Genomic DNA, 20,428 nt, shown 5'->3' on the forward strand with positions numbered 1-20,428 from the left:
GCTCGATACACAGGGAAGATATGCATTCATTCAGGGTAAGATCGGCTCTGAATCAGTACTCTTTGGGAGCGTTTATGCCCCGCCTCCGCTGCAAGGAGCCCTTATCGAAAGGCTGTTCGGTGTGTGGGCCGGGATGCCTGATATCATGTCTGTGGTTGGTGGTGACTGGAACGATGTGATGGATGTGCGGACGGATAGACACAGGCTCAGAGGCGAGCAGCTCTCGGACACACCCACTAAACTCAACGGCATGGTGAGGGGAATGGGGTGGGTGGACGTGTGGCGCCACCAGCACGCTCAAAGTCGTGAATACACATATGTCTCGGCAGTACATAAGTCCTTTTCTAGGATCGATTACCTGTTTGTTCCTCATGCTTGGGTTGGGAGGGTGGGCTCCACATCTATCTTGCCCCAAGGTCTGTCGGACCACTCCCCGGTTGCAATGGACCTACTCCTGGATAGGCGGAGACAGCCGTTTAGGTGGCGTCTCTCCACGTGGCATCTGCAGAAGGAACCCTATCAACTGCACATGAGGGAAGCGATTGCGCGCTACTGGAACGAAAATGATAACCCTGACATATATGCCATGACTCTCTGGGAAGCCCTGAAACCTACACTCCGAGGGGTGGATATTGCGTGGTGTGCTGCTGCCCGTAGGGCACGCGGGGAGGATTTAGCTCAGGCGGCTGACCGGGTCCGTGCCCAGGAGGCACGCTGCCATGAAGATGGGAGTGAGGAGGATGTTGGTCAACTACTGCTATTGCAGCAATCATACGCCTCCCTACAGCTGGCTGAAGCCAGGCAGTTGTGGCTGGCGACTCAAAGTAGGATCTACCAATGGGGCGATAAATCCAGCTCTATGCTGTATAGACTCTGCCAGAGCACGTTTCACCCTCAGTCTCTGCCGTGCCTACGGGACGAGGAGGGTACACCCGTGACAGCCCCGGCGGCTCTGGCGGCCAGGTTCGCACAGTATTACGCGGCCCAATATGCTCCCCGGGAACTTCTCCGAGCGGAGGACGTAGATAAATTTCTTGCTGACCTTCCGCCGCGAGCGGTTTCGGACGAGGCGCGTGATAGTCTCGACCTCCCGTTGTCGGCTGAGGAGCTGGGAACAGCCCTCGGGGAATTGAATACGGGCAAGGCCCCTGGACCGAACGGGTTTCCCAGTGAATTTTTTAAGAAGTTCCATCTTCAACTCGGTACACATTACGGTAGGGCTCTGGAGGCGGCCAGCTCCAGAGGGACTGGCGGCATGCGGAGATAGTGGTATTTTGCAAGCCCGGTAGGCCTCCTGACCTGCCTGAATCCTATAGACCTATATCGCTTTTAAACACTGAGTCCAAAATGTTAGCGAAGGCGCTGGCCAATCGTCTTCTCCCGTACATAACCGACCTTGTACACCCTGATCAAGCTGGCTTTATGCCACATAGAGCAACGCGGCACAATATCAGGCGCGCCCAGGTAGTGGTGGAGGCGGCCCGTGCGGCAGGTATTCCTGCGGCACTCTGACTGGCCGACATAGATAAAGCCTTTGATTCGGTGAGCTGGGTCTATCTTCGCGCACTTCTGTCTCGTCTAAACCTCGGGCCCCGCTTTCTATCATACCTATACTTACTGTATACTGACTTGACTGCGTCTGTGAGGGTGGCTGGAGCGGTATCTACCCCCTTCCCTATAGGACGTGGCACCAGACAGGGCTGCCCCCTGTCGCCCTACTTATTTGCCCTGGCCATGGAGCCGTTGGCAGCATGGGTGAGAATTGACGCTCAGATGCGGGGTGTCGAGTGGCAGGCGGGTCCCTCTGATAGAATTGCACTTTATGCGGACGATGTTCTATTCTTCCTTACGGACCTGAACAGGTCGGGCAGCGAGTCCTAGACATAATGCGGATATTTGGTGAGGTATCGGGCCTCCATCTGAACCAACGGAAATCTGTGCTGTGGGTGTTGGGGGAGCGTGGTGGCCTAGGACCCTGGGCGAAGACACTACAGGTAGCGATGGGTGGCCTTCGATATCTGGGTGTGTTTCTGACTGATCTGGGCGGTGTCTCCTGGTCGCGTAATGTTGTGCCAGTGTGGGAACGTGTACGCTCGGAAATGTCCACCTGGTCCCGCATGCCTCTTAACGTATATGGCCGCTCAGCCATTTTCAAGATGGTGGCCCTCCCGCGCCTGTTGTACCAGCTACAAAACCACCCATATCCCGTTTCCCCGCAGTGGTTCAGACAGGTCAACTCGACGCTTAGTCAGTTTCTTTGGTCCGGGGTAGTGGCGAGAGTGGCGCTGCGCACATGTTTCCTCTCCACATACTGTGGCGGCCTGGCGACGTCGGATATCTAGTCCTATTACCAGGCCTCCCATCTTCTGATCTTAAATGAGTGGTGGTATGGGGACCGAAGCGATCCAGCCTATGCCCTGGAAAGGCATCTGATGGACCCAGACACGTTACATACCATACTCTACTCAGCGCCTAGGCGACGAAGCCTCCCAGTGGTCACACAGACGGTATATCGTGTATGGCGTGGCGCCCTTCGCCGTATGGGGTGGTGGAACAAACTCACAAGGGAGACTCCTCTTTGGCGAAATGGGCTCTTACCCTCATTGGCATCCCTCCCGGGGTTTAGGGACTGGGATGCAATTGGAATATCGGCCCTGGAACACGTCGTCAGGGGCACTGCCCTAAAGTCGTTCCAGGAACTACGTGAGGAATATGATATGCCCCAGACCCAGTTTTTTAAGTACCTACAACTTAGACACGCCATCACACCCACCCTGAGGGGTTCGGACTCCTTGCCGAAATTCAGCCCACTGGAGGCCAAGGTATTCATGGGGAAGCTGGACAGTAAAAAAATATCCACTATATATCAAACACTGGTGACGCATTGCTCGACCTCCCTAGATGGACTACGAGATAAATGGGAAAGGGATGTTGGTCCACTTGAGGAGGAGGACTGGAGGGAAGCACTTGAGGCCCCGAGAGGAGCTGCCATCGCGGTACGTCTACGGTTCATTCAGTTCAAGTACCTTCACAGGGCTTACTACACGAGGGAAAGGTTGTGGAGGGCGGGCCTGATTGGATCCCCAGATTGCTTGAGATGTGGCAGAGAAGTAGGCACCTTTCTCCATACTGTATGGGCATGTGCTGGGCTGCAGAGGTTTTGGTCTGATGTGTGAGACTGCCTGTCTGAGGTTCCGGGTTGGGAGCTCCCCCGCTCACCTCCACTGGGTCTTCTTCATGTTATGGAACAGGTAGGGGGAAACATTTATAAAAGGCATCTGCTATTGCTGGGCCTTATTGTGGCCAAGAGAGACATTGCCCGTGCCTGGAAGGATCCTAGGGCCCCTCTTGTGGGAGTGTGGAAAAGGGAATTGGACTTCTACATGGGCCTGGAACGCCCGATCTTCGCAGCTAGGGGCTGCCCCAGGAAACATTATAAAATCTGGAAGCGATGGGCGGATTATCGTGGACTGTGGCTGGAGCCACCGCCACCTGATCGGCCTGTGGAGGAACTCTTGGATGCTGGGCCCGGGCCGTAAGGCACACACACAATACGCTTCTTCTTGTCTCTGTACTTGAATGTTGTTTCAACGCTGTGCTAGGGGTGGGGGGGTTCTGGGCTGGGGATGTGGGAGGGTGGAGGAAGGGGGGGATTTGGTTGCATTTCTTTTTCTTGAACTGTTGACCGTATTGCTTTACTGTGATTGCCATTATGATGCTCACAGCTCCTCCGATTTCCGGGGTGCTGTGTTTGTTATGCAATTTGTCAACACCAAAATAAAAATCTGTTCTGAAAAAAAAAAGTAGGTCCAAGACCAGATCAACTCAGCAGTCACTGAGGGGGAGAAGGAGAAGGAGAAGGAGAAGGAGAAGGAGGAAAAGGAGAAGGAGGATGGAGCCCTGCCAAGAACCTCTGGATGGCGGAGTCTGCCGGCGCATGGAATAACAGAGTACCACCAAATGGAAGATCAACCAGCCGCTCCCGAACATTTTCAGGGAACACACTGTCCCGAAGCCAAGCTTACCGACGGAGGGCGACTGAGGTAGCCAAGGCATGGCCCAGCACCTCCCGAGATTTCCAGAGCGGAGCGGAGAATAAACGCTGCTAGCTCCCGGCCATCCAACGCATGATGCCGTAAGTCGACCTAAACAGTCTCCTGTGAAGCGGCGGATCCCATGGACTCAGCCGAGTCCCACAAAGAAGAGGTGGCCCTAGCCAACACACATAAGGTGTTAAGGGCCCGCAAAGCATCGCTGGTCGAGACGAACATGTTGTGTCCCCAAGTGTCTAGTCAGCGGGCCTCCCGAGATGGCGGAGACAACAGTGGCGGCAAGGAGGGAAGAGCAGTCCGCAAAAGTGGACTGGAGGCAGAGGGCAGAGGGGTGGAGGGAAAGACACGCCAGGACACGTGACGCTGGAAGGTGCCGGTGCAGGAGGTGTCGGAGCACCGGATCACCTGTGGCTGGGACGCCCTCAGGTCTCCATCAGGGAAGAAAGGAGCGAACCCTCAAAGGATAGCAATAGCTCCCTTTCACCAGAGCGCTGGTGGAGAACCTCCAAAAGATGGTCTGCTGGGAAATGAGCAACTGGGTCACCCATGCGCAGAAAGCCCAGAGCCGTTGACACTGCATGAGCGAAGGCCGCACCCGCCTCCGTAGGGCCCCGCAGTGGAGAAAGCAGGTCCTCCGTGGGCGACGGCTGTAAACTAAGGCGGCCGTCACCGAAGCCAAGCGGGGAGGGCAAAGGCCAGACCTGGAAGTTACACTCCGCCGCATACTCAAACCCTTGAGATACTGCTAACGTATGGAGCGTGAAGACACCTAATTATGCATCTTTACAGAACCCTGCGATCAGATACAGTAGACACTACACAGGGGCCCGCCATTCCAATGGAAGGTCAAGACTGGCGACAGGCCTATGAACTAATACGCATGGTTTCTAGATATATGCTTGCGCAGCAACACTGTGGGGTCTGATTTCTTACATTAACGATGGTCCTGCGATGAAATACACTCCTTCTGGCAACCAGCTGTCGAAGAAATGATGCATGCCACACAACTAAGTATTGAGCTGACACCCAAATGCTGTTTATTAGGCCTCTTTAGATGCCAGAGGGGCGCAAGATAACCTGTACATTTGGTCAGTCACCTATGGAACTGGCATGACGTTGAATTGCAATCACATGGCTGCCCCAGCATGCCACAACGATTGCGCTCTGGCATGGAGATGGGCCTCTTCTTCTACGGCGGACGCTTCTATCTCGTCTTGGTCAGATTCTTCCCCGAAGATATCCAGAGTGTGTTGAATGCTTTGATGCTGCCTCTCTCGTCATCAAGCTTGATGATCGGGTAGAGTCCTCTTGGACCGAAACGACTTACAAGCGTCACAGTCTTCCTCCTTGTACGCTGGAGAGAGGCACAAGTTACTAACTTGATGTAGGTAGGTGCGAGGGTACTTGGCGTGGCACCCAGGACAGAAATGGAATGGAGTCCGTTCCATATGCAGATCGCTGGCCCTACGCAGCAAGGCCCGACGGTTGCCCACAAGGTTTTCTATCGAAAATGGAGTTTGTCGATCTATTTGAAACACGAAGAACAGGGAAACGGGTACTGAAACAATACTGTTGAGGGTAGAGTGCACTGCAGGGAACCCAAAGAGCGTTTCGGGGCGCAGCAATACACATTCAAACCTGTTTGGGGTAAAAAACAATCTTACAATGGAGTCGATGCCCATGCGCACGATCACTGAAAGGTGAAGTCACCTTACCTCGTGATTGGAAAGACTTCTTCAAAGAAAAACAACTTTCAAACATCCTGACCCAACACAAGATGGCAGGAGTATGTAAAGCATGTGCATCTACAGCACACAAGCCTCGAAAAGAGGATTAATGGCCCCAAATCCCTTCTGTGATATCTTGTCATGTTGTGGCTGAGTGTGCCATGTGATGTGGCAGGCTATAGTGCTTGGTGTGATTTGGTCATTTTTGACAAGGTGGAGTGCTGAACAGTTAGGCAAATTTTGATTTTCTTTGTTTTTGGGATCGTGTGTGCGGTACCTACCGTATAATGTAAGTAAATTAATTACATTGCTATTATACGGTAAGGATGTGGGGGTGAGTTTTATTAGGGCCGAAGCCTTGCTGATTATATGCAGAATAACAGGTCTGGGAGGTCACTACTGACTAGGGAAGGTTAGCAGCTGCACAGGCCTTGGGCATTGATCCTATTGAGGATAATATGTGACGGGCACTGGTGACTGGAGCTGGCTAGCAACAACGCTGGCCTCTGGTATTCATTACCAGCAGGGTAACAATACATGTCAATATTGACTGGAACTGGTTGGCAGTAGAGTTAACCTCTGGTTGTGAATATTAGCAGGATTTAAGGTACAGGGGTCACTACTGACTGGAGTTACTTAGCAGGATAATAAGTCTCAGGGGGCCAATACTGACTGAAGCTGGTTAGTATGATCACTAGTCCTACTATTGACTCAAGTTGGCTAGAATGATAACCTGCAAAGTTATATGATTCTATTAGGGCCCAGAACCATTGTATTTAGTGATGTCCATCTGCACACTTTCCTGCATCTTGTAGTAAATTGAGCATTGACAAACAGAAGTGTTATTTTCAGAAACAGTGAATCCTGCAGCTTGTCTGTGTATCTTTTATCTGCACCTCACGGACTCCTCACATTCCTCTCGAGAGAAGATCCTGCCTCCTACTCATTAGTGTCGTTTCAGTAACTGTTTCTATCACGTGTTCATGTTTCATTGACTTGTATTAGGAGAAAAGTGCATAAAAATACATTGTGTAGCATTAGCATTATATACTCCAACTTGCTTTAGGGTGGATGCTCTCGTCCATTGCAAAGACAATGGTCACGTGTTAGTTTGCTTGGCCTTTTGCTATTTTTGCATTAAATGTATGATAGATGTGTTGGCCTCCCGGTGTGTTGTGTTTTATTTTACATAGCACAAGAGATGCTGAGGAAAATGACAGTCCAGAATACATATTATTCATATAAATCAACTCACAGTATACTGTTCTGTTGGTTCAGTCCCATAGACATTATCTCTAACTGAACGCAGGCACCCTAGGAAGCAGGTGCTTTTCAAACCAGTTGCCCTCTGTTGCGGCGTTCTCGTTATTGGACAAGTCAATATGCCCTGAATTTTAGGAGGGTTACTGTGTCTAGTGCACTCTGTTAGCGAGTGCTCACCTGTGGTAGTAAGATGGTAATAGGCACCTTATCACCTATGCACGTGCAGGGCTTTGAGTTACAAAGCTCCTCACGCTGTGGAGAAGATTAGGTCACATTTACCAGTTTTCCCATATTTGGTCCTGATGAAATGCCAACAGATTGCTCCATGACTACACAAGGCATGAAAAAAGTTGACCTGAAGTATAGACCCCAGCTTACCAGCAGGTCCATAGGTGATCGACACTTTCACACAGTGATAGGGGCCATTAGTTCCTCAATTTCTCTGCCACTGTTTTTAATCTCAACATGGACCAGGAAGATCACATTAACTATATTGCGGCAACTGGTCAATAGTTGATCTTATATTCAGACTTCAACAATCTCACATCTTATGACACAACATCCTCTGTCCTATTATGCTTATCCGGCGTACTTATTAAAAGATCTCCGACAAAGTGCCCTCTGGTGGTGCCCGCCAGGCATTGTAGCGCCGGCCTGGTGAGGAGTATAGCCCAATGATGAAGCATGTCACCTTCAGGTGAGTGAACGCAACTTGTCTTAAAAGCACATGCTTCCTAGGGTGTCTGTTCTGTAACTAGTTCAGTTACAGATAATGACTCTGGGACTGAACCTCCGGAACAGTATACTGTAATTTGATTGTTTTATTTTAACAAATGTACATAGCAGATATTGGGGCTTGCTTGTTTCACAAAAATGATCGGATACCTGCCTCGGAGCGCACTTCTTACAGACGAGTATGGGGTTATCATGTTGCTGCTACAAGCTCCTTACCTGTGCGAGTTATCGGGAACGATGCAGGGGCAGACCCAAACCAGTCACATATGGAGATCAATGACAAATACTGAAGAATTAACAGAGCTTCCAAGCTGGTGACCATTACTTAATTGACCTTCAAAATAAAAGACACGTTTTTAGTATTCTGGTGACTCATGACCATAAAAAACAAAGGTTATAAATTCAATATTGTGTGAAATACTTAAAAAATGGAACTGGATGTGCTGAATCGGATGTTGCCCCAGGTCATGCGTGACACCTTTCACCACTATTGCTTATGGGACATGTAGTTTTGTTTTTCTCATTAAAAGGATGGTCTCTAAAGTCCCAGTGTTCTAAGCGATGTTGGTCAAAATCAGAGGCCTGACGCAGGATGAAGCATGACATGGCTCTGCTTAGCAGTGAGATGAATGACAGTTCCCCAGCCCTTCCATTCTTTGACAGACAGAGGCTCGTCAGCCGTTCATATTTTTTTGCAACGACAAAGAAACTTTTATTTCAGCTTGTGTCAACTGAAGAGATAAAACGCCTGGGGGTGTTTCATTAAATACTGATAAGCATGAACAAACAAGAACATGAGTTTCTGGAAAACTATCAAGCACCCAATCAGAATCAGCCGCCCTTCACACCCAGGAAATCCTACTCGATGGCAGGGTGCGGACTGCCACCATGTTGCAGGTTACTTCCAACATAATCTGATTTATACATACATACTCCAGGGTGCTGACAGCTTGAGAGCTTACCTCCTTCCCGAGTGGCTCAAGACTGCTGTGTGCAGACCCGATGTCTGCACACAGCAGTCTTGAGCTACTCAGGAAGGAGGTAAGCTCTTCATTTCATCTTGAGCCCATAGGTTACATTCACAGCCAGATGGGTACGGAGAACTTTATCCGCGCTTTAACTGCGCCAAGTAGATAGACGTAGGTCATCATAGTCTGTGTTGTGTGCTGGGTGATGCCTGGCATCTTATTATCGTTGGCGGATGGATGAAGCTCTGATAAGAGCTATTACAAGAAAAGCAGAGAAACAGGACCACAGATCGCCACAGAGTGACAACTTCCCAGAAGCTGAAGAAAGAACTCTGGAACAGCAAACCTCCTCCACCCTGGAGATTCTCCAGGGTAAGCAAATGATGGTAATGAAATGAAAACTGCAGCATTAAGGTCACACACTACAACATTGTTCCCTTTAAACCACAGGTAACAGCCTACAAGTAAGAACTAAACAAAAAGCAACAAAACTAGAAAACGCATTTCCAAATGCTGAAAAAGAGAAACAGTTAATGCAATTGAAAAATATTAAACTTTGTTGGTAACTTAGTAATGTGCTTACTTCTTGGCTTCACTCCATCTGCAGCAATGACACTCTGAAAGGAGAAATTACTGCTGTGAGTCTCAGAGTCTTCAGTGTTACTGGTCTCAGTCATGAAGACTGTGGTGTTGGAAGAATACTTTCTTTTATTTGGCTTTATAGTTCCATCAGTCACGCCATCGCTTTTAGCAGACACGCTACTGTCAGCAGCATCATAACTTCAGGCAGACCTGCAATGCGGATCTCACCACTCACACTGGGTGAATATTCAACAAGTACGGTCTTGGCTTACCAAACAGAACAAAAGAATCAGGTCTCATAACCATACCCCGAGCCACAGTTAGCTCTGCTGCCACTCAAGCACACTCAAACACCTCAGCACTTAAGCACCAGTCCCAGGGGAGACCATCTGTGAAGTCCTCGTTAACTTGCACCACTCCTGGGTCAGCACAAGCAGCATCATGGACAGAGTCTAACAACGCTGCCACAAACATTCATCAACATCCAAACCCTTGTCACCCAAACTACCCAAAAGTGGCTTTCTAGAAAAGCAGCCAGCCCTGTAGTGTCTGTCTCTGTGTACTAATTTGCAGTGTGGGGCGGGGAGGGATGGAGTGTGGGGCAGGGGGGATGGATGGAGTCGGGGGAATGGATGGATGGATGGATGGAGTGCGGGGATGGATGGATTGGGTGCGGGGATGGATGGATGGGGTGCGGGGATGGATGGATGGAGTGGGGGGATGGATGGATGGATTGGGGGGATGGATGGATGGATTGGGGGGATGGATGGATGGAGTGGGGGGATGGATGGAAGGAGCGGTGATGTGGATTGAGCAGTGATGTGGAGTTGAGCGGTGATGTGGAGTGGAGTGGTGATGTGGAGTTGAGCGGTGATGTGGAGTTTGAGCGGTGATGTGGAGTTGAGCGGTGATGTGGAGTTGAGCGGTGGTGTGGAGTTGAGCGGTGGTGTGGAGTGTGAGGCGTGCAGCAGTGTGTAGTGTGCAGCATGCAGCAGTATGAGTAATGCAGCAGTGTGAGGCATGCAGCAGTGTGAGGCGTGCAGCAGTGTGAGTAATGCTGCAGTGTGAGGCCGGCAGCAGTGTGAGGCCGGCAGCAGTGTGTGGCGTGCAGCAGTGTGTGGCGTGCAGCAGTGTGTGGCGTGCAGCAGTATGTGGCGTGCAGCAGTATGTGGCGTGCAGCAGTGTGTGGCGTGCAGCAGTGTTTGCGGCGGGCAGCAGTGTGTGGCGTGCAGCAGTGTGTGGTGTGCAGCAGTGTGTGGTGTGCAGCAGTGTTTGCGGCGGGCAGCAGTGTGAGGAGGGCAGCAGTGTGAGGCGGGCAGCAGTGTGAGGCGGGCAGCAGTGTGTGGCGTGCAGCAGTGTGTGGCGTGCAGCAGTGTGTGGCGTGCAGCAGTGTTTGCGGCGGGCAGCAGTGTGAGGCGGGCAGCAGTGTGAGGCGGGCAGCAGTGTGAGGCGGGCAGCAGTGTGAGGCGTGCAGCAGTGTGCAGATTGCAGCAGTATGAGTAATGCAGCAGTGTGCAGCATGAGAATAAGTGTTAATGGAGAGTGAGGGGCAGAGGTATTGGCACGGAGAGTGTGGCGGAAGCAAAGGTAAAGTGTGCGCATATGTGTAAGTGGCAGGAGAGAGTGCGTGGCAGAGTAAAAAGGCAGAGCAGGGAATAACAATAGGATAGGTGGCAGGATAGAGTACAGGGTATAGTAAGAGGCAGGGGAGGCTAAAATATAAGGATAGGGGGGCGTGGCCAAGATGGCGGCGTGAGCAGACGTGCCTTGCCGAGCTCCCGCCGCCGGTCGCCAACTTGAGCATAATTTCAGCACCTGCCCGACCGAGAATAGCCCTGAGGGAACGCCTGACACCGGTGACGCTGCGGCGGCGACCTTTGGGCCGGTTCTGTGTCCAGCTGCAGCCTGATCCCCGCCGAGATTGGCCGCGGGGGCGACGGCGCTTGAGGCCTGGCGCGCTCCTCGAGCCCAGGGCGAGGACGAGAGTGAGGCCGAGGTGGGCGGAGCCACGGAGCCACGGAGCCGCCTGGGGTCGATCGAGACCAGCGGAAGCAGCGGTGGCAGGTCCGGCCCGCGCGGCGCCGCGCGAGGCTCCTCACGGCTGACCGTGGAAGCTTCTGCGGACCTGCCCACCACCCGCCGGGAGACGGAACGGCCTGTACCCGAACTGCCGCCAGTCCCCGTCGCCGGACCTGACAGCGGCGCCTGGAGGGCCTGTGAGGCACAGAGAGGTGAGGTGCCGGGGACGGGCGCGTGACCCCGACCCGAGGCAGACCCGACCCAGCAGAACGGAGGTCCCGGGGGGGGTGAGACAGTAGCACCGGGTCCCCCCCCCCCCCCCCCCCCCTCCGCGGAGCTCTTGCTTCCTGACCGGCCTGGCCGGGGGCCGCGACCTGCAGCAGGACCTATCCCTGCAACACTGCCCCACTCCTGGCCTTCACCTGCGGGCCTCGACCCTCGGCGGGGGAAGTGGTAGCCTGTCGCCCCCGGGGGCACGGAGGGGCTCCGCTGGGCCCCCACACGTGGTAGAACCGCACCGGACCTCTTGCCCTGCCTGACGCGGTGGCGCGGACTCTGGAGACACTTGCACCGGCGGCCACCCGCTCCCAGTCGCGGCCCCTGGCGACCTGCTGCGCTCTCGCCCTCTGGGTGGGGCAGCGCGGGGTACCGCGGGCGCCATCTTAGGCGGCTTCCCGCCCAGCGTTTCCCGCCTCGCCGTTGGGCCCGGAGTTCCTGCGGCCACCCCGGGGCCCCCACCGCGCCTTGCGACGCTACCTTGCTCGCCCAGGAGGGCAGAAGATCGGGGGGAACGCGGAGGTGCCACTTCCGCAGCACTGGTCGCCCCGGGCCCGGAGTGGCGCCCAGAAGGCCTAGGGCTCGCTCTGCGGCCAGCGGGAGTGGGTGCAGGTGGACACGGCCGGGGGCTTTGGAGCGATATGTCCGGCGGGAGGCCCAGAAAGGACCGTACCATTAAAGATCTCTTCACCCCCCCCGCCATGGGGTAGCGGAATGGCCCCGCGAGCTCCAACCCCCGGGACGTCACGGACAAGAAAGTGGTGGCCACATCGTCCCCTGGGGGAGCGGACCCCGAGGCGCCGGTCACGCGGTCCTTTCTGGAGTCCCTGTTCACTGGCCTGAGGGAAGACATCCATGCCCTAAAGAAAGAGCTCCAGGACGAGATCAAGGAGGTCCGCCGCGACACAGATGCCATTGGGGAGAGAGTGGCAGACCTGGAAACGAAGAGTGACACGCGGGACGCCGAAATAGAGGCCCTACGACAGGAGCTGGCCCGCATCCACGACCAGCAGGTGGACCTCCAGACACACGCCGAGGATTTGGAGAACCGCTCCCGGCGGCACAACATTAGGATCCGAGGAGTGAAATTGTCCCCGGACACAGAGGACCTCTTCAGGTTTACACAGGGTCTCTTCAACCACATCTTGGGCCGTCAGGCGGACGCCCCCGTGCGGCTGGACAGGGCCCACCGGACGGGCCCGCCGAGGGCCAACGCGACGCACCCGCCGGACATCCTTGTGTGCGTGCAGGACTTCAGGACGAAGGAAGAAATCCTGAACAAGGCGCGCCACTTAGAGAAGATCACCTTTGGCGAGCATTCCCCGGCATTATACCAGGACCTGGCCGCACTTACCCTAGAGAAAAGGCGCACATTTCGGCCGGTGACGGCGGAGCTGAGGCAGCGCAACATTTCCTACAGCTGGGAACACCCCTTCCGCCTGGTGTTTCGGCTTGGCAATCTCCTCCATCAGCCGCGCACCCTTCGGGAGGCCTGCAGAGTGCTGGGCATGGATGAACCGAGAGCCGACGAAGGGTCGCCGGGGGACAAACCGGCCAACGAAGCTGGCCCAGGCCGCTGGCAGCAGCAGCGGCGCAGACGCAGGCCGCGACGCCCCGCGGACACGGAGATAGAGGAGGGGCAGAGGGCGGCGGTGGAGACGGTGGCACAGGGCCTGGCGCCTGCGAACAATGGCTGACTGCTGGGAGAGCGACGCACTAGTGTCACAAGACATGGTCGGTTCGGGCTCAACTAGTCCGGCGGCGGGGGCACGTGCAGCGCGCTCCTTGGCCTTCCCTGACGATGACATCGACTTTTCACCTGCAGTGGAGCAATACGAGTGGGCTTACCTGCTTGCGACGTCGCCACTGCTCCCATTCTACAGACTTACCTTACCACGGGTCCAGTGGCCACGAGCCTGGACCTGGGACAATGATGGACCACATTTCTTTGTCAGTTCGGGAGGAGGGTTGGGGGGGGATCCGGGTATGGGGTGTTGAACGGGGAGAGTTTGCACTGAGGGAAGGGGGGATCCGGGCGGGACAGTTGCTCCAGTTGAGCAGGGTCAGAGGGGGGTTGTTGGGGTTGGGGGGTTTTGGGGGGGGAAGGGGGAGGGGCGGGGGGGCTCTCCTTGTCCAGGGGGTTCGGACGCCACGGGGGGCTCTGACGTGGCTCCTGCCACGGTGTCTTCCACGACCCACTGGCCCACAGACACGGCCTCCAGGCGGGCTTGGCTTCATTCGTACGATCCCTGTTATGACACGACACCTCATAGTGCTCACGCTTAATGTGCGGGGTCTCAACAGTCCGAACAAACGCAGGGCAATCCTATCCTATCTCGAGCGCTCCAAGGCTGACATCTGCCTTCTCCAGGAAACACACCTTGTGCGCAGCGACCAGCATAGACTCAAATCCCGCGCTTTTCCATGGCAGTTCTTCTCCTCTTCCCTGAAGAAGTCTGCAGGGGTGGCGATCCTAGTGGCTAGATCCTTTGAGGGGAAGGTCCTCCAGAAAGAGGCCGAAATTAAAGGGCGGCTTCTCCTCTATAGCTTCCAAATCGCGGGCCACACCCTGCTAGTGGGCTCTGTCTAAGGCCCAAACGAGGGACAGGAAAGGTTCCTGCATACAGCGCTAGAGACCGCGACATCCACTACACACACTCACTTGCTGCTGGGGGGGGACCTCAACATCGTATTTCATAATACGGCGGACCGCTCGGGCCAACGTTCCGGACAGGTAGGGGCGCTCACGGCGGCGGGTCATGCACACTTAGCGGACTTGGGCCTCACCGACTTATGGCGACACACACACCCCCAAACCACTGCCTATACGTATTTCTCGGCTGCACACAAGACGTACGCGAGGCTGGACTATTTTCTGGGCTCCTCGCAATTGGCGTTACAGGTTGAGGGCGTGGAGATACTGCCGGCCGCGCTATCGGACCACTCCCCGGTGGTGGCGACGCTTCGTGTGGGAGCCATGCCGGCGCCACAACGACACTGGAGGCTGCGAGACGGTCTCTTGCAGCTACCTGACACCCAGACCCGGCTCACAGCGGCGATTAGCCGTTTTCTGGAGCACAATGCCAATGATGACACCACGAAGGCCACCCAGTGGGCGGCCCTCAAAGCGGTCCTGCGCGGGGAAATCATCTCCATCGCCACGGCCAACAACAAAGAGAGGGAGCTGAAACGAGCCGAGCTCACCCAACGTGTGGCGGAACTGGAACAGATGCACCAGCGCACGGGGGCGGCCAGGGCATGGCGGCAATTGTGCGCCGAACGAAAAATGCTGGCGGCCTTGGATCAAGACGTGGCGGAATACGCCGCTATGCGCCTCAAACACGTCTACTATACTGGTGGCGACCGTTGCGGGAGACTGCTGGCGAGTAGGCTACGGGCGCAAACCCAGAGGCAACAAGTGCGCTCCCTCCTGTCGGCCAATGGCGACCTGATTACGGAGAACGCGGCGATTGCGGCGGCCTTTGGCACTTTCTATGCGGCGCTCTACGACGCGGATTACCTAGACCCCAATGCCGGCCCGGCCTATTTGCAGGGCGCGGAGCTCCCCACCCTCACCCAGGCCCAGGCGGACTTTCTGGAGCGGCCCATAGGCCTGGAAGAGGTCAGTTCGGCCATTGCCCGCCTCAAGGTTGGGAAATCCCCGGGACCAGACGGCTTTACGGCGGCATTCTACAAGACCTTTTGCCAGCAGCTTGCCCCCCTCTTGCGCGACCTGTTTAACACATTTGACACACCTGGCGCCATACACCCGGACCTGCTAGAGGCGTCTATCTCTGTCATTCCCAAACCGGGCCGTGATCCGACAGCCTGCGGTTCCTACAGGCCCATCTCGCTACTGAACGTAGACTTGAAGCTCTACACTGGCATACTAGCGAGCCGCATCGCACCATATATGCAGCAGCTGATAGACCCCGACCAAGCGGGCTTTATCCCCCAACGGCAGACCAGCGACAACACCAAGCGGGTGCTGCACCTCATTGAGGCCGGGTCGCGCACTAAACCCGGCTGCATGCTGCTCACCATCGATGCAGAGAAAGCCTTCGACAGAGTGCATTGGCCATACCTTGACCAGGCCCTACGTCACTTTGGCTTTGGGGAGAAACTCCGCCATCGCATCTTCAACTGCTACCGCCGGCCCAACGCCGCGGTAAGGGTAAATGGTCATACCTCCCCGAGGTTCGACATTGGCAGAGGCACGCGCCAAGGCTGCCCTCTGTCGCCGCTTCTATTTGCGTTGTATATGGAGCCGATGGCTCAGAGAGTACGGCAACATGCTCTCATTTCGGGCATCAAATTTGGGGCCGACACGCATAAGATCAGCCTGTACGCCGACGACGTCTTGCTGTCCCTTACTGACCCGATGCGATCCCTGCGTGCTCTCTTTGTGGAGCTCCACACCTTCGCCCTGGCCTCGGGCTTCAAAATTAACGTAGCCAAATCTGAGGCCCTGAACATTTCCCTCAGCCCGGACGTGGTGGCCGAGATTAAATCGGAATTCCAAATACAATGGTCGGACGCAACCGTCCCGTACCTAGGCGTTCGCCTGGCTCCTACTGTCGGGGGCACTGCGCGAGTTAATTACGAGACCCTCACACGCAAACTCCGGGAGCAGCTCCGGCATTGGAAACCACTTACGCTGTCATGGTTAGGCAGGATTGCCGCAGTCAAAATGACGCTGCTACCGCAGATCCTGTACCTGTTTCAGACGCTCCCCCTGAACCCCCCGGTGGGTTGGCTTCAACAAACCCAATCGGAACTGTCACGGTTCATTTGGAACGGCCGACGACCCAGGTTTAAGCACACTCTCGCCACTCTACCCCCAGCGTACGGGGGGGTCGGCGTGCCAGACCTTACCCTGTACTTCCAGGCAGCACAGCTGCGCACCTTCGTGGAGTGGTTCCAGTTGGAGTCCGGTAAGCACTGGCTCTTCCTGGACCAGGCGGTGGCCGGCCGTACCCGTCAGGGCGTGCCCTTCCTACCACGCCGACACCGTCCCCCTAACCTGTACACTTCTGAAATCACCAGCACCGCCCTGCGAGTGTGGGACAGAGTAGCTGTGGCCAAGGGGCTGACCACCTTCCCCTCACCTATGACTCCCATCTTTGAGAATCCAGACTTCTCGCCGGGCTTGGAGGCCGGTGCCTTCACGACGTGGCGGACGACGCCCTGTAGAGCGGCGGGACACATGTTCGACGTCAAGGGGATCCTCCCGTTCCAGCAGGTCAAGGCGGATTACGGCGTGGCCGAAACGGAACGCTTGCAATACTTGCAGGTGCGCCACTGGGTGCTCCACCCCTCGATCCAGCCCGGAGCCCAACGGCCCCTCACGCCCTACGAACGGTGGCTGCTGACGCGCTCCTCGGATAAGAAATTGATATCGGACCTTTATCAGCAGCTGCTCCTCACTCAGGCACACACATACAACGCGGGCCAAGTCCGGTGGGAGAGAGACCTAGGGAGGCAGCTCACTAGGAAAGAATGGGAGGGGGTGTACCATAGAGCCAGACACTCGGCGCACCACACCGGCCTTACCGAGACATTGACTAAGGTGGCCACATACTGGTACCACACACCTGAGAGACTACATCACTGGGACGCCCGAATCAGTGACAGATGCTGGAGGGGGTGTGGGGAACTAGGGACATTGGAGAACCTGCTGTGGAGCTGTGAGGCGCTGCGCCCCTATTGGGACCCTATCCTGGACCTTATAGACACTCATCTGGAAACACAACTGCCGCGCTTCCCAGCATACATTATACTAGGCCTCCCAAACGCACTCATGTACCCTCTGAAATCCTGGCGCGGACGCTTGATCGCACTTGCACTTGGGGCTGCGGTCCAAAACATTGTGGCCCACTGGAGGGCGATCCAGGCTCCGCAGCAACTGGGGTGGCTTCATCGACTCTGGGCGATCCTGGGAATGGAGAAACTATCGCTGGCGGCAGCAGGGAGGGGGGCGGACTTTGCGGAACTCTGGCGGCCATTCCTCACCTTGCTTACCGGGGAGTTTCGGGAGGTGAGCTGCCCACGCTACCTGCGTCTGCTACGTTTGGCAGAAACACCTCTCCCGGACCCCAAGACTCACACCCGTAAGCGCACAGGCCCTGCGCGCGCAGCGTCAACTGACTGTTAGTAGTAGACCACAACCAATAGCTGAATTCTGGACATGGACAAGGAGAGGGGAGGGCTGGGGTGGGAAGGGTGGTGGGGTTGTTTACAGTTCTTTGTTTCTCGAGGTTCTTTTTTCCTTAAAATGCACTAGCACTGATCAGCTTGCACCGTTGTAGCACCTCTTAAGACGCGGCCGGCCCATTGGGTTGTAGGCGGCTTGCTGTGTTAATAAGATGATGTACCCGCTGGCCCTGTGTGGAGTATCAGCGGGGTCGCTGACCTAGGCCTCCCTGGTGGGGTGCCGGCCCCTACAGATGTCTCTGAGGTGCATTTCTCTGCTTATGCTCAATAAAATATTTAATACATAAAATATAAGGATAGGTGGCAGAATAGAGTGCACGACAAAGGGAACAAAATACTGACTGTTGTGAGTTATGGCAAGAAAAGTGAAAACAAAACGACGCCACTGGATGAGTATAGCATTGCAAATGCTTGTTATATGAGGGGGCGCTGCGGTGCATTAGCCAGCTCGATGGCATTGCCTCCATAAAAATGTATAAAAAGCTCAACCATATGCAAACAAAAGTGAGCCAATGGAGAGACTAACATGTGCATGCAGTGGATATACACCCCAAAAACATTACTGGCAATAAGCACTGGTAAACAGATAGAAAAACGGAGGATGGGGGTGAGAGTTTAGGATTAAATGAGTTTATCCTGGTTGCGATTTTTTAAAACAGCAGTCCTGGCACCGAGGCCAAAAATTGGAGCTTCAAATAACTGATTTAGTCATAGGCAGAAAGGGTAATGTGGTGCACTGGTATTCAGATGGTGTGTGATTCGTGGTGGGCATGGAGGGAGACAGGATTGCAGGAGATATGTGTGGGGAGGTGCGCTTCCTGGGGATGGAGTATGGGTGTTGTGGCGCTTTTTGAAGTGTTTGGAGCGTGGTTGGGTATGCTATGTTGGTTCTAGAGGGTAGGTGCCGGCGGGTAGCGGTGAAGTGGTGGGGGCTGCTGCAGGAGCATCGGCTTGGTACTAATGCATTTGGTGGTTGGATGCCGTCGTTGCAGCGGGGGAATAATGTTTAGATCTTGGCGTGGCTTAACAACATCCAGTGATCCTGGGCAGAGTATTAATGACCCACAGTTTTGAAAAAGAGGAATTCGGAGTGGTGTGGGGTGAGGCAACGGGGTGGCATAAAGGCACCTGGCACAGTGTTTAAAGTCCCATGGGGAGTATGGGTGCCACCTGACGGGGTCGCATGGCAGGGGAGGAGGCGCAAGGGGGATGGGTACAGGGGGAGGCCTTTGAAGTGGATTATTTCCCGGACTGCAGGAGGCTCAATTGAGGTGAAGGAGTGCTCGGGGGCGGGGGGGTCAGGGGTTGTGAGCACAATGTTGTGGAAGACAGGAAGGAGGGTCGGGTTTCCGGGCGAAGGGAGGGCGAAGTAAAAGCAAGAGTATAGGTAACAGGACAGAGTGCGGTGGAAAGTTACAGGCACATCGATGCAATACCATGTGGCATATAATAAAACACGAGAAAGAAGCACAGGGAGTTAAAAACATAGAACAAAGATCAGAGAGGCAGCTCTTTCTGATTTTTCTCATCCCCGCTGCCTCCTTTTGTCATCATTGTCTACGTTTCCCTCTCCTACTCCCTGTCAAAGTCTGATCATGACACATTCCGATCCCCAGAAAGGAGTGCCAGCCACCAGCACAAATTAAGCCCAGTCAGCTGCAGCCACAATGGTTGGTGAGCCCCCTCAGATCAGGAGCTACATCCAAGGCTTCCCACAAAGGACGCACTTTAAACCTGTACTGTAGAAACCTTGTGCACCATTCCTGCACAATGCTTCAGGACCACCAGTGGTAGCAACGTGGTGTGCAATACGGAAGCCAACAAAATGCCACCCCACTCAACACAAATAATGTTTCCATCATTTGCAGGGTATCAATTATTTCGCTCATGGGGGTCCAGTTCTGCGAAACGAAAGTGTCCAGAGGTCCTGCTTTCCAAACATTTTGATGCCAAACAGGAAAAAGACGCAACACTCATTACCCGTGTAACCCACCTTGCTGGCTGTTTGTTTAAAGTCAAATTGCAAAACTCCTCCTGTCGGGCCATCAGCAGCTCCCCTGCGTCAGTGTGTGTCAACACAAAGGCCGCATACCGAAGCTGGGCCTCCAGGCAAAAGCAATTATGCAAAAGCAAAGGGTAGAAGGGAGGGCGAGCCACAAAAAATAAAACAGAGCATGTAAATATCAGCAAACACAAAGGGCTTTTGTTTTTTACAGGTTTACCAGGATACACAGTAAGGTGTCACTGCCACCTTTTAACACTCAAAGGAGAGCGGAGGAACCAGACAGAGCGCCGCAGAGGTGCGCCCGTCTCGCGGCAAGCTCCCGCCAGCAGGGAGGCCTGTGTGGCCGACCCTTTCGGCTTTGAGCAAACATTCCCAAAATTCACAAAGCGACCGACTAGTGCCAACTTGTTTCATGCGTTTGTGCAAGAGATACAACTAGCGTCTTCTCCTTCCATTCCGGAAACAACTGTCCGGTGAAAGTGCAGAAATACAGTGTAGGTTCGTCATGGGATTGGGACCGACATTCGAGGGATGGTTATTGTCAAGATACTCAGGGGTGCTGAGGTTCGTAGGCTGTTATTTGAATGG

At 54.7% G+C, this 20,428-nt stretch overlaps 1 protein-coding gene across 1 annotated transcript in view; it reads right to left on the bottom strand.

Annotated features, from left to right (window-relative positions):
• Nucleotides 1-20,428, bottom strand: part of LOC147737026 (uncharacterized) — a 69,381-nt gene that overhangs the window by 42,550 nt on the left and 6,403 nt on the right. The window contains exon 2 of the mRNA XM_086959526.1: nucleotides 7,994-8,111. The gene's annotated coding sequence lies outside the window, so the exon portion shown is untranslated. The remainder of the gene's footprint in view (nucleotides 1-7,993; nucleotides 8,112-20,428) is intronic.

The sequence above is a fragment of the Lissotriton vulgaris genome, chromosome 1_1 (assembly GCF_964263255.1).
Source record: "Lissotriton vulgaris chromosome 1_1, aLisVul1.2, whole genome shotgun sequence".
NCBI classification, from domain to species: domain Eukaryota; kingdom Metazoa; phylum Chordata; class Amphibia; order Caudata; family Salamandridae; genus Lissotriton; species Lissotriton vulgaris.